Below are 16,531 nucleotides of genomic sequence, written 5' to 3' on the forward strand. Positions count from 1 at the left end.
CTCATGGACTCTAGCTATTCAATACGAGACTCCATAACTCCCTAAACCTCCTTGGCTTCCGCAGTAAAGCTCTCAAGATTCTTGATTCTCATCTCCAAATATCCTAGGATAACTCTCATGCTTTGTTTCCCTCGCTCAATCCCACCATCATGGCTCTTCACGCCATTCTCTATGGAAACAACTCCTATTTGTTGTATCATCTTGATCCATTTCACAAACTTGTCTGGAACACTCGTTGGATCCACAACGGCTTCCTTTCACTAGCTATAATGCTTCTTGTCACAAGACAAGCTCGAATCACTGTTGAATCCACAACACCTACACTTCGACTTGCTTTGTCCCACTTCTAACGTACAAAACGATCGTTGTTTGCCTGTAACGACTCGCTCTATCACCACTTGCCACAAAATCCACCTGGTACACTCATTGTTACTCCAATAACTTGTTCTGACACCACTTGTGGCGGGGCTACGCTACAACTCTGATACCACCTGTCATGGGGCTAGACTTTTGCTAATCGATTCGTGTGGCACTTAGACAATTTCCAGGTTAAAATGGCACCTGAGTCAGCCTTATCCACGTCATTGTGAGTCTCTGGCTCACTAAGTGACGAACATACCCAATAGGGTTAAGTAGCAACGCGGAAGCAAAACTCAATTGGGCTTAATCCAAGCCACCTGGTTTGAAGCGGATCTTAGAAGCACAAGTATTGTGGGGAGTTTCTAAGTCATCAAGACTTGTATCACTTTAGAACTTTGTAAAGAACTCAGAAAGGAACACTATCGAGGCTATCTCAGCCCTTACGATCGGTAGCACAAGCCACAAGGGCTTTAGCACAAAGGGGGACAAGCTAACAAGGCTAGAAAGCTAAAAAGCTATAAAACTAGAAACAAAGAACTCAGAGAGAGTAAGAGTAAATGTCTAAGTTTTATTACTCTGAATGATTACAAATGATGGAATATTCTTACAAATGAGAGAATGAGCTCTCTATTTATAGTTGAGACCTTCAAGATCCAACGGTCTAGATCAAAGTACATCGACGGCTTAGATTGAATCATACCTTATCCAGAACTTTATCTCTAAGGTATTTGAATTCAAATAAAATATTATCCATAATTAAGCATTTATTTCCTTAATTATTGGATAATATTATCCTTTCTAGAATATTCCAAGGAACGGGTCAGGTCTAATGGTTTTGGGCAAGCGCAACACTCTGTATTATTCTCCTACAAAAATTTGCGCACACATGTCTCAGTCTGAATCCACGAGCCTTGACAAAATTGCCCCCATCAAACATGTAACACCCTCGTTGCTTCTCTCGGACGCCTCAGACTTGATCCTTTACGGATTCCTAAGCATTCTCCAAGAACTGGGCCAACTCATCATGCCCAACAAGCCCAAGTCTGCGCAATAGAACCCCTATTATGAACGTTTGCACCAACGTCAATGGACCCAAAAGTTTAGTCTGTGACAAATGCATCTAAAGAGAGATTTACCAAAGAAATGGGATTCATAAGTTCCAGATATGGTATTACAGTTTAGACACACCACCAGATAAAGAATGATTTATCAGTCCCCTCCTCAAGATCTTTTCGGTCGGATTTTTTCGGAATTGAATCGATAAAAGCAACGCGTCGGATATTCTTGTACGACGCTATCTATAGGAAACATAATCGACATCTCGGAATTAGATTCACCGGAGAAGTTCAATTAAGTAGCCAAAGACTAATTCCCCTTTGTTTATCTAAGAAACATGTTTGTTTTGCAATGTAATCAATGACTTGAGCCTCAGTGATACTGCTTCCAGGTTTCTTCACTATATAAGCCATAGGAATATGTTCTGCTTCTTCATCAGGGTACTTATTGTTCCCAAATTTAACAAATTGATCCCAAAATTGCATGCTCCATTACTAAATCTAGATCAACTTACAAACCGCAAAACACAACCATATTATCAAACAAATGTTAGTTGGACTCGTGTGTGAATGCTGGATACGGTTATGTGTCTGATACAAATGTGTCTGTCAGAAATTTGATAGCAGACAAATAACCAAAATGATATCAACGTAAACATAAGAAAAATTAATCTGAAGAAGATGAAAAATGATAAAGGTTGAGAGAGAGTCCCTCTTTAACTTTGCATGTGGTTTATTTACGATCCCGAAATTAGTGTTGGTCTAATAGAACACGAATACTTCAAAAATAAAAAATAAAAAGAGTTGAAGCAACCTATGGAATTACGGCTGCATCGGTGATTTGAGGATGGGAATGAAGTAAATGTTCCAATTGGATGGGATGAAACGAAATTCTGTCCATAAAAGATCATAGATCAAACATCAGGGGGAACTCATCATTCACCTGATATGCATTGTATTTGATCAGTTCTTTTAATATATCTACAATGTACAAAAACCCTTTGGAATCGAAATAACAGATGTCTTCGGTCTTTAACCACCATTCTGAATCCACGGTTTCAGCGGTTGCCTTTTCATCGCCTACATACCCTGCATTCACACCTGCATTCACACCATAGAGTTCACTTATGAAAGTGAGCCTCTATAGGATCTTCAAGCTTCTGAAATATCAAAGAGGAAAGTCTATCCAACTTTTGTTAATTGATAATGGAATTTCCAGATATGTTTCTCCTAATGTAGATTTTTTTTTTTTGAAGGTATTCGAGTTCGATATTCGTGTCTAGCATATTTTCCGATACGATACGAGGATATAGTCCTTCAAAGATACTAAGGAATATAGTCATGTTAGATGCATATTCACATGGAAATCTGAGTAACGTAAGGGATGGTGAAAAGCGTAGGGGAAAAGCATTGATCGCCACCATCCTAATTCCTACGGCTTAACCCGGTCGGAATGCATATCCTACTTGTAGGGATGGTTATTTTACCTGAATCCTCTGAGTTTTGACATAACTTAATTATATAGGATCGATTTTCTTCTTCTTCTTCAATTCGAGTTTATATCGAGTTTTTTTTAACAATAAAGTTTGGGTCGGCTTCAGGTTTATCGTAAAAAAAATCTAGTCTGACCCAAAATAATATTTATTTATTTCTTTTATATTTTGAGATAATTGTAAAGACATCACTCTTAATAATTTTTTCAATTATACTCCTATTTTATCTAATAAAAATGAATTATATATACATATTTGTGTCGGATCGGTTCGAGTACAAATTTTTACCCAAAATAAGTAGAGACGAGTCAAGTACAGATAAAAGGTGTAATATTTGGGTCGGGTACGGGTGAGTCAAAAACCCTACCCCACCCACCATCCTACCTACAATCAGTTCAAAAAGATAGGAAGCAAATTGAGACTCCAGTGGAAGTATCACATATGGGCATGTATCTAACATGGAACAGATAAAAACAGAATTTCCACTCGATTGTATAGCATATTAGCATATTTATTAATGCATTGTGTATTCATCATATAGCATCTCAGTGCTTCCAATGAAAAAGAATTTACAAATAATCAAACCAATTCGAATTACAGCTCTTAACTTTTGAACCAAAAATCGAATGGAAACAAATATGTTAAACTATTACCGAACCAATCATTATAATTTGAATCATGTTTCATTTTTTTTCTTCTATTTTTCGGCACAGTCAGTGACAAATGTAAACAGGGACGGACCAAGGCAGGGATGGGTGGGACAGTCACCTTATGAAAATTTAAAATTACTATATATTTTAAAATATATCTATGTATTTTCTATTGAAAATCTGTTTTCATCTCCTGAAATTTTATAAATTCGTCTTCTCTTAAAATTTTAGAAGTTCGACCCTCTAGCACAAAATCATACGTCCGACCCGCGCGTGATTGTTGTCCAAGGCTGAATATTTTTTATGTTAGTTGTCCATTTTATTTCCGTCAACCATAAAATTCTATTTGTATCCATCCATTTGAAAATTTTATATTATTAATATGGGTAAATTACGCATTTAGTACCTAAACTATCAATTTTGGTCTGTTTCAATACCTAAACTTTCAATTTTTTCAAAATCATACCTAAAGTTTAGTTTTTGTTTCATTTTAGTACCTCTTAATTAAAAACTTTAGTTTTTATTTCATTTTAGTACCCCGTTCAAAATTTAACATTCAATTTTGAACAAAACTGATAGTTTAAGTTCTAAACGTGTTAAACTTTTAATGGTGGATACTAAAATGAAATTAAAACTAAACGTCATGTATGATTTTGAAAAAATTAAAAGTTTAGGTACTGAAACGAATTGAAACGGATAGTTTAAGTACTAAATGTGTAGTTTACCCTATTGATATAAATAAAATTACTTTAGAATCCGCTACTCAACTAGTCCATTTACCATTTTACCAAAGAGAAAATCGCCTCAGTGACCAAAAATGCCTTATAATATACGATTTTAACCAACTTTTTTTGGATTTGCCAAAATGACCAACAAAATCGCAACGCGAAATAAAAATCGCAACGCGATCCCCAGAATCGCAAATCAGTTTCCAAAATCGCAACGCGATTCTTAAAAATCGCAATGCGATAGTACAAATTCGCATTGCGATTTTCCAAAATCGCAACGCGAATATGAAAATCGCAACGCGAACACATAAATCGCAACGCGTATCCGTAAATCGCAACGTGTATCCGTAAATCGCAACGCGTATGGGTAAATCGCAATGCGTATCTGTATATCGCAACGCGTATCCGTAAATCGCAACGATAATCCGTAAATCGCAACGAGAATCTGTAAATCGCAACGATAATCCGTAAATCGCAACGAGAATCTGTAAATCACAACACTGAAATTTTGGGTATATAACACTGAAATCATAAACTAAATCCCTAAATCGCAACTCATTCCATCTCCATCTATCACTCTCTCCGGCGACATCCGTTCCTATATCCAACGACATCCTTCCCAATCCGGCAACAGGTTTTAGTTTCGCAGATCGTCTGTTTAGTAAATTAATTTACAACCATGAAATCATCTAATGTTGATCATGTTTGGATAGATTTGTGTTTTGGAGGGTCATGGGATAATGTTCATGGTGTTTTACAATATATGCCTTTACCCATGAATCTTCAACTAAAATTGTCTTTACAAAAGTTAACTTATGAAACTCTAATGCTACGTGTTTCAAATAAATCGAATTTAGAGCCCCTAAGTGGATTTAGGCTATCTTATCAGAGAAATGGTAAAGTTTATTTGTTAACCGACAATGAAGATGTTGAACGATTCATTGCTTACATTAGTGTTTCACAAGATAATGTTACATTGTATGTTGTTGAACCTAGAAGTAGTATTGTTGGGTCAGTAGCGGGTAGTAATCAACTAAGTTTTTCTCAAAACCCACAACCTTTCTCTAATCCAAATCCCAATCAACTTTCAGCACCAAATTCTGGTTTTCGTATTGACCAGTTAGACGATGATGAGCCAACAGAAAAAATTGTGAGTACTAGTCAGTATTCGAAATTTGGTCTTGGTCAATATCCGGACTTTGATATTGGTCAATACACGGACTTTGATGATGTTTCAGAAGAAGAAACAGACCCTGCGTGTAATGATTTTGATATTGGTCAATACCCGAATTTTGATGATGAAACAGCCGTTGCCGAAGAATGTATTGTTGATGATAATGAGGAGGAAGTTACGACTGTGAATGAACATGTTGAACATCCATTCTGTAATTCATATAATCCTGAAGAAGAAAAAGAAGAAGAAAAAGTCCCCGAAGAAAAGAAAATGCCACGGGCGTATAACTGGAATATGCCAGAATTACTTCAGATACCGGAAGAAGAGTTGATAAAGAAAGCAGTTGATTGTTACACAAAAGTTATTCGTATCAAGAAAGATGATTGTTTTGATACAAAGGAAGACTTGAAGATAGCTTTGTATACGAAATGTGTGGAAGATGGCTATCAACTAAAAGTTAACAAATCAAGCAAAGATCGTTTCGAAACAAGGTGTATGATTGACAAAAACTGTACGTGGCGTATGATTGCAAAGAGAATAAAAGATTGCAAAATGTTTCAAGTTAGGACTTTTATTGATAAACATACATGTTCAAGAACCCAAGTTTTTCCTCACCATAGACAGACAAACAAAAAGGTGTTGGGTGGTTTTCTGGCTGAGTTAATGTTTTTGAATGGCAGGGTATATCGGGGACATGAAATTATGACTGACATGAATGCTCGGTTCAAGATTAGTATATCATATTCTCAAGCTTGGAGAGCCAAATGTTATGCCTTGGAATTGTTGAGGGGGTCGCCAGAAGCATCGTTTGCCCAACTGCCGGCTTATTGTCACAATTTAAAGCTGAAAAATCCTGGGTCGGTAACTCATATCAAAACAGATAGAGATGGACGCTTTGAGTTGCTGTTTATCGCCATTGGTGCTACGGTTAGTAAATCAATATAATTTTGTTGACTCATTTTTGTTAGTTACATGCATTTCACATTTAAATGATTATATTTCTTGTGTATATTATTTTGTAGATTCGTTCGTTTATTACTTGCATGCGCCCAGTTATTATAGTTGACGGAGCACATTTGAAAGGTCGATACCTTGGAGTAAACTTATTAGCAGTAGCCATGGATGCTAACAATGGGATATTGCCAATAGCTTACGGGGTTGGCAAATCTGAAACCTCTGATTCATGGACATGGTTTATGGGGCATCTTAGGGATTGCATAGGTCCTATTAGCAATCTGACAATCATATCCGATAGGGCAAACTCAATTGACAACGCTGTTAGAAGGTGTTTCCCAGATGCTTTTCATGGACTTTGTGGTGTTCATTTGTATAGAAATCTAAAATCAAGGTCTGCTGGTATAAAAAAGCACAAATGGACATACTGGAAGGCTGTAAAAGCTTATCGGGAAGTGGATTTCAATAAGCATATAAATTGTTTAAGACGTGTTTTGCCTCAGTGCTCAAACAGTAGAAGATGTCGGGTTTGAAAGATGGTCAAGAGTACATCAACTTGGAGCAAGATATGGTTTCATGACGTCTAATAGTGCAGAATCAATCAACGCTCTAAGTCGTCATTCCCGGAAATTACCCATTACTATGTTAATGGAGTTTTTTCGAGCCTCTATTCAACAGTGGTACTACAAGAAAAGAAACCATGCAGGTATTATTTCTTTGAATTCGTAACTTATCATATTTATATATTTTACTAAGTATTGTTTATTTAAATTTACAGGAACATTGGAACATCGTGTTACACCATGGACTGAAAAAAAGATAACGAAACGTGTTGTGAAGTCAACGTCATGGAGAGTTGAACCATGTTCAAACACTTTGTTTCAAGTACTGGATAATAACTTAAATGGGCTAGTCGATCTAAATGCAAAGACGTGTAGTTGTATGAAATGGCAAACATCTGGTTATCCGTGTGGCCATGTTATAAAAGTTGCTCTTCATTAAACCAAGATGATTCAAGCGCATACGCTATGGATTGCTACACTACAGAAGTTTATCGACAGACTTATGCCGAGATTGTCTACCCTATTCCACATCCTTCTGAGTGGGACATACAGATGACTTACAAACAGTTTTGCCACCAGCCATGGACAGAAGGCTACCTGGCCGACCAAAAAGTCACGATCGTATACCGTCTAAGGGTGAAGAGAAGAAGAGATCGACATGTAGTCGGTGCAAGGAAAGTGGTCATACAAGGTTGACATGTGGATCACCAGTGCCATCAAAATCATCTTTTCCTCTACCAAAATATGGATCCTCATCAAAATCCAAAGCTCATATGGTGTCAAGCAAAAGGCAATCATCTTTAAAATCCCAATCACAATTGGCTTCACCTTTTGGGACTGTTAACTTAGGTGATTTTTAAATGCAAACGTTGTATTATGTGGATTTTATGTGTGAACTTTTAACATTTTTAGTTGAATTAATGACTCAGGCCAACCATTTTGACTTAACCAACTCTTGTTATTCAGTTGTTATCACTATTAGGCATGCATTTGACTATCGCAACACGGAAATTACAATCGCAACGAAAGAATCGCAATGCGAAATGAAAATCCCAACATGAAAATCGCAATGCGGAAATGAAAATCGCAACGAGAGAATCGCAATGCGAAATGAAAATCGCAATGCGAAATGAAATCGCAACGAGAGAATCGCAATGCGAAATGAAATCGCAATGCGAAATGAAAATCGCAACGAGAGAATCGCAATGCGAAATTAAAATCGCATTGCGATTCTCTCGTTGCGATTTTCATTTCCGCATTGCGATTTTCATTTCGCATTGCGATTCTCTCGTTGCGATTTTCATTTCGCATTGCGATTTTCATTTCGCATTGTGATAGTCATTTTTGCCTTCAACATAATGCAGATTGAAATCAACAAAATCAACCATTACATTTCAATCAATTAAACAAGCACAAATAAGAATTATGTTCGCATCAATTACACAAATCAACTTTTACAAATCATCTTTTACAAATCAATTAAACAATCAAAAAATAAGCAATAATTCTTATTTCCGATCATCTACTATTGAATCAACTTTTACAAATCAATTAAACAATCAAAAACAATCAATTAAACTATTGAATCAACTTTTGCAGCCATACATCATTTTCACGCAGTTCACTTCTGAGATTAACCTGCAGAAACCAAACATTTGCTCAACAACACTTTCTACACATCTAAAACCTACAAACAGCAAATTATTGAATTCTAGGTACTTAACCAAACATTTTCAAACCAAAAGTATATAAACTTACCAATTGTTTATGGACATTTTTATAACGCGGATGCAGGTAGGCAGCGTCTCGTATATATCGATTTAGCCATATAATGCCGAAACCACAAGCCTACTGCAGCTCTATCTCTATTGGTGGGAGGTAGATACTTGATGCTTCCCGTCATCAAACGCTCCAACGCCAAGCATACGAGAGGACCACAATCTCCTCTGGCTCCGCTCGTTTGTTGTGGCGCGGTCTCGTCTCTAATAACTGTAATATTGAGCTTCTTTGGCTTCTTGTTTCCAGAACGAGTCCAATAATTGATCGCATCCAAGAATTTAGCCAAATGAGAGCTCCATCCCTTAATAACATCTCTTAAATCAGCCAATGATATGTAATTTATCATGCTGTCATACACTATTGTCTTAAGGGATGGGAGCTGAAGCTCGACGAGAATCCAATGTTTACGTTCCAAAACAGGGATAAACACCTGCAATCATAAGTAATAATTCATTCATTTGCGCACTTATTTCATAAAACCTTTAAACTCAATCTAAAATAAATACTAACCTTATCGACCTCCCACCATGCAGGATAAAGTTAGCTTGTCCATTGCCCAAATCAAATGATTCATCTCGTGCATTCTTCAAGTGAACGGCGTTAAAAGACGTCGGCATAATTGTATATCGTTTATTTTTATTTTTCTTAAGTTTTCTTATTATTAGAAGACGTGTCACCCACGCATCGATATGCTGTTTTACAAAAAAAGACATATATTAGTGACTTACATAAATTTAAAAAAAAAAATTAATCAAATTGAAATATAAGAAAAATATAAGACTTACCCCCCATCGAATAGCCATTGTCTTCGACCCCTAATAATACGCCCCACCAAGACCGATCAAGCAACAAATAGATATCATCGGTGAGCTTGCATATGTCAGTGAAACACCCCTGGCTCCGCTCATGTAGATAAAAATCAACAGCGGTCTTAGCCCAAAGGGTGTTATCCAGAATTGTGTCCGGTAGTTGTTCCCTCTCCTCTTCAGATACCGGTATGGTACTGGCCGGTAACTCATACGAGAGCCAACTTGAATCCATCATGTCCGGCACGTCAGAGGGTTTCTCAAGAAGCCTACATATGACGCCATGTGAATCGGGCTCTTGAATGGTGGGAGGGACCTCTTCAATGATGACAGTGGCCTCTTGAACGGTGGGAGGGGACTCTCGAGGAATGATAGGGGGGGCCTCTTCAACGATAGGAGTGGACTCTTGAGGGATGACAGGCGAGTCGGGTTTCTTCTTGCGGTGTCTTCGCACTATTGGGGTGTACGGAGACTTAATAGCACGTGCACGCTGTCTGATGCGTGAACTCCGTCGTGCAAGCATAACCCGACGTAAAGCATCCACTCTATCGGGCCGCTAAATAATTAAATACAAAAATCAGTAAATAAACAGACATGATATTTAAACAGTGAAAACAAAGACAAATATGTTTCAAACTTGCATTGTATTCACCCAAGTCATTATTCTATCATAGTTCACAAAATGCATCAGATAACAAAGAAAAATATGTTTCAAACTAATACCCTGAAGTTAGTATTTGTGTTTGTTTTGTTTATTGGTTGAAGTAATGCAATCCATTCAAGTTTCAATTTGCAGAAGAAGAAATAGTTTACTTTCGTAACACGAAACTTAAAATCGCAACGCGAAATGATAATCGCAACGAGAAACCAAAATCGCAACGCGAAACCAAAATCGCAACGCGAAATGAAAATCGCAACGACAGAATCGCAATGCGAAATGAAAATCGCAACGAAAGAATCGCAACGCGAAATGAAAATCGCAATGCGATTTTGGTTTCGTGTTGCGATCTTGTCGTTGCGATTTTGGTTTCGCGTTGCGATTCTGTCGTTGCGATTTTCATTTCGCGTTGCGATTTTGGTTTCGCGTTGCGATTTTAAGTTTCGTGTTGCGAAAGTAAACTATTTCTTCTTCTGCAAATTGAAACTTGAATGGATTGCATTACTTCAACCAAAAGACAAAACAAAGACAAATACTATTTCACAGTGTTAAAGAATACACAGTTTAGCAGAATTGGCAGCAACCGAACAAATTTACTTTCAACCAAAAGACAAAACAAAGACAAATACTATTTCACAGTGTTAAAGAATACACAGTTTAGCAGAATTGGCAGCAACCGAACAAATTTACTTTCAACCAAAAGACAAAACAAAGACAAATACTATTTCACAGTGTTAAAGAATACACAGTTTAGCAGAATTGGCAGCAACCGAACAATTTACTTTCAACCAAAAGACAAAACAAAGACAAATACTATTTCACAGTGTTAAAGAATACACAGTTTAGCAGAATTGGCAGCAACCGAACAAATTTACTTTCAACCAAAAGACAAAACAAAGACAAATACTATTTCACAGTGTTAAAAAATACACAGTTTAGCAGAATTGGCAGCAACCGAACAAATTTACTTTCAACCAAAAGACAAAACAAAGACAAATACTATTTCACAGTGTTAAAGAATACACAGTTTAGCAGAATTGGCAGCAACCGAATAAATTTACTAAGCAATCTAAGTGAAATGGCTAATCTAAGTGAAATTACGAGTAAATTTATCATTAAGTTAAATATGGAAATTCTTAAACTTACCTCGTTGTGTAGAGTATGAACCTCATTCTGCAACGATACTATCATCTCACGTAGAGCGGCAACCTCACCACGTAAAGTTGACACCTCCACACGCCATGCACAATCGTTATCGCATAGAGTACCGATCTCCTCACGCAAGGCATTGACCTCATCACGTAACTCCCTTGACTCATCCCGTGGAGGTGGAGGTGGAGAACAGGGAGATAGGAGTCGTGGCATCTTTGCCGGTCGCCTATCATGAGGTGATGGTGGAGAAGAGGCTCGATGATGTGACGGGATAGGTGATGGCTCTCGTTCTAGAGGTGTATAGTCGGGTCGATCGGGTGATGGCTCTAGGTGAGGTGATGGCTCTCGAATTGGAGGAAGTGGATGCTGCTCATCATCCGTGCCATCAAAAAAACTCTGACTAGCTTGCCACCAATCAGTGGCAAGCTCTTCCTCCGTGGGTGTCAGTCTTTGTAATGGAATGTTGGCCTCCTAAAATATAAAAACTCAAACAAAGTTAAACGTCTACTATTAATAACTTGTTTATATATATGAAAGTATTTGTGTTAACTTACATTATTTATTGTCGCATATGGTATTAAGTCTTCCCAATCCAACAGAGTTTTCCTCTTCCAGGAAATAGCCCTGGGAATATCATTTGACGTTTTTATTGCATATGTACGCATGCTGGGGAAAGCCTCGAATATCCAAATCTACAAACAATATAATAACAAAATTAGTAATTGTTAAATAATTAATTATAATTTTAGAAACATTATATAGAAATTCTTACCTTAAAGGCCCAAACAAAGCCTGACAAAGTGTATTTCGACCCATCGCCACGCAAACTTTTGCGGTCATCAAAGGCAGTAGACAACTTAGTCCAGGTAGCTTTCCATATATACGAACCCCACGGAAACAGATTCCATGCATTCAGGTCCTCTACCAATATTATTAGCTCCCGAGGAATAGGTTGTCTGGCCTCTCTGCCTAAAAAGCCGGCATACACAAGTAGTAGAAGGCATACTCGGACAACATCGACGTCATCCATCCGAGTGAAACCAGCTTTCTTATTAAACAATTTCTTCAGGTCGTCGACGTGTAGGTTCGGCTTCTCCATTGACTCATCCGGAAAAACCCGGGATAACCATGATGGGCGGGCGATATGACGAGTGTACCGGCCTACATCATCGTGTCCGAATCGTAGACCAGTGATTAAGCAGAACTCCTTCCGCCCAAAACAAGTATACGCTGGTGGAAAATGAAACCATATCTCTTCCTCACCACGTTGTATACTGTCGGGTAGATTTGATGTCATGGTCTGAAGCCACAAATGGGTCAAATTAGCATCTCCACCCGGATGCTGTACTCTCAGCCATGGCCCGAAGCAGGTTTCCTCAAACAATTGTCTTTGAGCAGGTGAAAGCTTCGAAGCAATTGTAGTGGCTAGGCTAACTTTATTCCTTAATGTCAATGAAGCCGAAAAAATTTCTACAAAAACAATAAACATACCAAGTTAGATATACCAAAAACTACACTGTGAAGATATACCAAAAACAATAAACATAAAAAGTAGTAGTTTATTCTTGAAACTAAAATTTGCAACACTGTTTTGTCTTTTGGTTGAAATGAAAATCACAACGAGAGAATGACTGTCGCAACGAGAGAAATGAAAATCGCAACGAGAGAATCGCAACGCGAAATGAAAATCGCAACGAGAGAATCGCAACGCGAAATGAAATCGCAATGCGATTTTGGTTTCGCGTTGCGATTCTCTCGTTGCGATTTTCATTTCGCGTTGCGATTCTCTCGTTGCGATTTTCATTTCTCTCGTTGCGACAGTCATTCTCTCGTTGCGATTTCATTTATCTCGTTGCGACTCTTCTGCAAATTGAAACTTGAATGGATTGCATTACTTCAACCAAAAGACAGAACAAAGACAAAGACAAATACTAACTTGAAAATCGCAACGAGAGAATAGCAACGCGAAATGAAAATCGCAACGACAGAATCGTAACGCGAAATGAAATCTAAGTGAAATGGTTAATCTATTATTGAAATGACCAGTAAACTTATCATCAGTTTCAATATGAAAAACCTACAATAATGCAAACATTTCAAAATAAAAATAATTAAAAAAACTAACCCTCGGAGGTTGATTTTCCATTTCTGAATATTGTGAGGGATTTCTGACCGTGAATGGTTGTGAGGGATTTCGCCGGAGATGGGGACGGAAATCTTCGGAGATGGGGACGGATTTCTTCGCCGTAGAGAGTGAGAGATGGAGATGGGACTGAGTTGTGATTTTAGGTTTTAGGTTATGAGTTGCGATTACGGGATTTTGTCTTAATATTCGTTTTTGTAATTTGAAAATAAAATACGCGTAGCGATTATAATGGCGCTTTAAATATCGCGTTGCGATTTACGGATACGCGTTGCGATTTTATGTATTATCGTTGCGATTTACGGATACGCGTTGCGATATACGGATACGCATTGCGATTTACCCATACGCGTTGCGATTTACGGATACACGTTGCGATTTACGGATACGCGTTGCGATTTATGTGTTCGCGTTGCGATTTTCATATTCGCGTTGCGATTTTGGAAAATCGCAATGCGAATTTGTACTATCGCATTGCGATTTTCAAGAATCACGTTGCGATTTTGGAAACTGATTTGCGATTCTGGGGATCGCGTTGCGATTTTTATTTCGCGTTGCGATTTTGTTGGTCATTTTGGCAAATCCAAAAAAAGTTGGTTAAAATCGTATATTATAAGGCATTTTTGGTCACTGAGGCGATTTTCTCTTTACCAAACAATTTCAAAGCAAATGTATAAGCCTTAGAATAACATAAAACAACCAAACTTTATTGGGGGGGGGGAAATTAGGGTGTATTCGGTTTGATTTTCAGTAAAATATCAACTAAACTGCCTTTTGATGGTTTTTGAAAATGAGAACCGAAATCTAATGATATAATAACCACGGTTTTCGGTTCGATTCGATTCAACAGTTTTTGAGTTTTCACTATTTTTACAAAGTCAACCTCCAAAAAAAAAATTTAGAGCTTAAATTGAGTAAAAATACATAAATTTAAATTTATAAAAAATAATTTTATATTTTATATTTTATTTATTTAAACATATCTTATAATAAATTCGAGATGAATGTGTTTTGAATACTTATTTTCTTTTTTTAATTCAGTTCAAACGGTTTTTATATGGAAAAATCGAAAGTGAACCGAATTGGATATTTATTTTTTAAAATTGAATCGAAACAGAACTGTAAATTAAAAAATCTTAACCGAATAATATAATTTTGAATTGATTTTTTTTATCGGTTTCGTTGCTGAGGCCCAGAAAAAACCCCAACTTTCCATTGCTCCTTGCTAGCCATGAGAAATTCACAAAATAAAAAGGCAAGAAAAGTCGATACCTTTCATCAATGTTGGCCCTCGCAACCAGAGTTCCCTTCTCTGCCCAGGAGGCAAGGCCTCTCCGTTCACCGGATCAACTATCTAGCTTCTGTATTTTAAACAAGACGGCCGACCGTCCCATACCGAGCTGCCTCCTCTGGCCCTTCCGCCCTGGCGACTCCTCCTCCTGTCTCAGTCAGCACATATCCCTTTCCACAATAGAAAACCAATCAAGATAATCAGTCAGTAGGATAAAGAAAGAGGTTGCCAATATGAAACAAAGACACTAAACTCGGATCTCCTTGCCAAGCGAAGCGCCACCGCATCCGAGCGTCATAAGCGAGCTGAGATCGTGCTTTTTGGTCAAATCTGATTTAGTTAGCGCCACCACAAGCGGCAGCGAAACTGGCATGTAAGTAACCTTGTACTTCTCTATGGCTCTCAACATCCCTTCAAAATCAAATCTCTCGGTGAAAATCGCCGTTTCTCCCAGAGAAAACACCCCCACCAACATAAAGAACCCGAACACATGAAACAGAGGCACCGTGAAAAACGACACCGTACGCGATGGTGGTTTCCTATCCTTTTGGCGTAGCCGGCTGTGGTTAAATCCGGCAATCAACGCGATTAGATTCCGATGACAGCATCACACCTTTGACTCGTCCGGTAGTCCCCGAAGAATAAAGGATCGCTGCCGTGTCATGCTGACTCACCTGGACTCGGTTAATGACGTCATGCTCAACATCTTGTTTAGATAAGAAAGAGATGAACTCGGGCGAGTCGAGAATGATCGTTCCGAGTTTGAGAAAAGGAAGCTTGGAAGAGGTCTTTGATGTGGCGAAGGCAATAACAGGTTTAGTGAGTTGAACCTGGTGAGCGATCTCCGAGTCGGAGCTGAGCGGGTTGGCGGGAGAAATAACGACTCCTAACGACGTAAGAGCGAAATAGAGCAGAGGGACATGAAGAGATGGCGGGGAGAGAATAAAAGCGACGTCGTTTCGGGAAAATGAATAGTTTTTTTCTCGGGGGAGTGAGCGAGGGAAAGGAACTGTGCAATGAATTCGGAGTACGAGACGCTGTGGCCGTTAGTAGCGTTGACGGCGAAAGTGGTGTTGCCGTCGGAGGCGGAGGAGGGAAAGGGTGAATTGAGGGAATGAGAGAGGCTGAGAAGGCCGTGGAAGATGTACATCTGGTCTGAGACTATGGAAGGTTCTCGTTTGGCGGCAAAAGCCGGTTGTTGGAACAATCGAACGGCGGCGATCGGCTGATTCCGCCAGGATGGCAAAATGATTGGATATATGATAATAGCAAATCATATATTATGAAATAAAGTAATTTTTATTTACCTTTTAAAATATAGGATAAATTATGCGTTGAGTACCTAAACAATCAAATTTTTATTTACTTTAATACCTAAACTTTTAATTTTTCAAAAGTATATCTAACATTTAATTTTTATTTTATTTTAATATATTTTTGTTAAAAACTTAATGACATTGCATTTTTATGAGTAAATTCCACCATTTAGTCTTTAACTATCTTCTCACTCATATAGTCATATTTTGGTACAAAAGTTTAAATTTTTTTAATTTAACTACTCAACTTTTAAATTGTTTCTATTTTAATCACTCTAATTTATTTTATTAATAATTTGTGACATGATATTTATTATTATTTTATTAATATATAATTAAAAGCAAAAATAAATAAATTTAAAAATTAAAATGATTAAATTAAGAGTAATTTAAAAGTTAAATAATTAAA

The 16,531-nt window shown here is 37.6% G+C and overlaps 1 pseudogene; it reads right to left on the minus strand.

Moving 5' to 3' along the window:
• Window positions 1–1,531: 1,531 nt before the first annotated feature.
• Window positions 1,532–16,083, minus strand: LOC120184841 (annotated as a pseudogene).
• Window positions 16,084–16,531: the final 448 nt, after the last annotated feature.

This window comes from Hibiscus syriacus, unplaced genomic scaffold, assembly GCF_006381635.1.
Source record: "Hibiscus syriacus cultivar Baekdansim isolate YM2019G1 unplaced genomic scaffold, ASM638163v2 tig00112957_pilon, whole genome shotgun sequence".
Lineage (NCBI taxonomy): Eukaryota > Viridiplantae > Streptophyta > Magnoliopsida > Malvales > Malvaceae > Hibiscus > Hibiscus syriacus.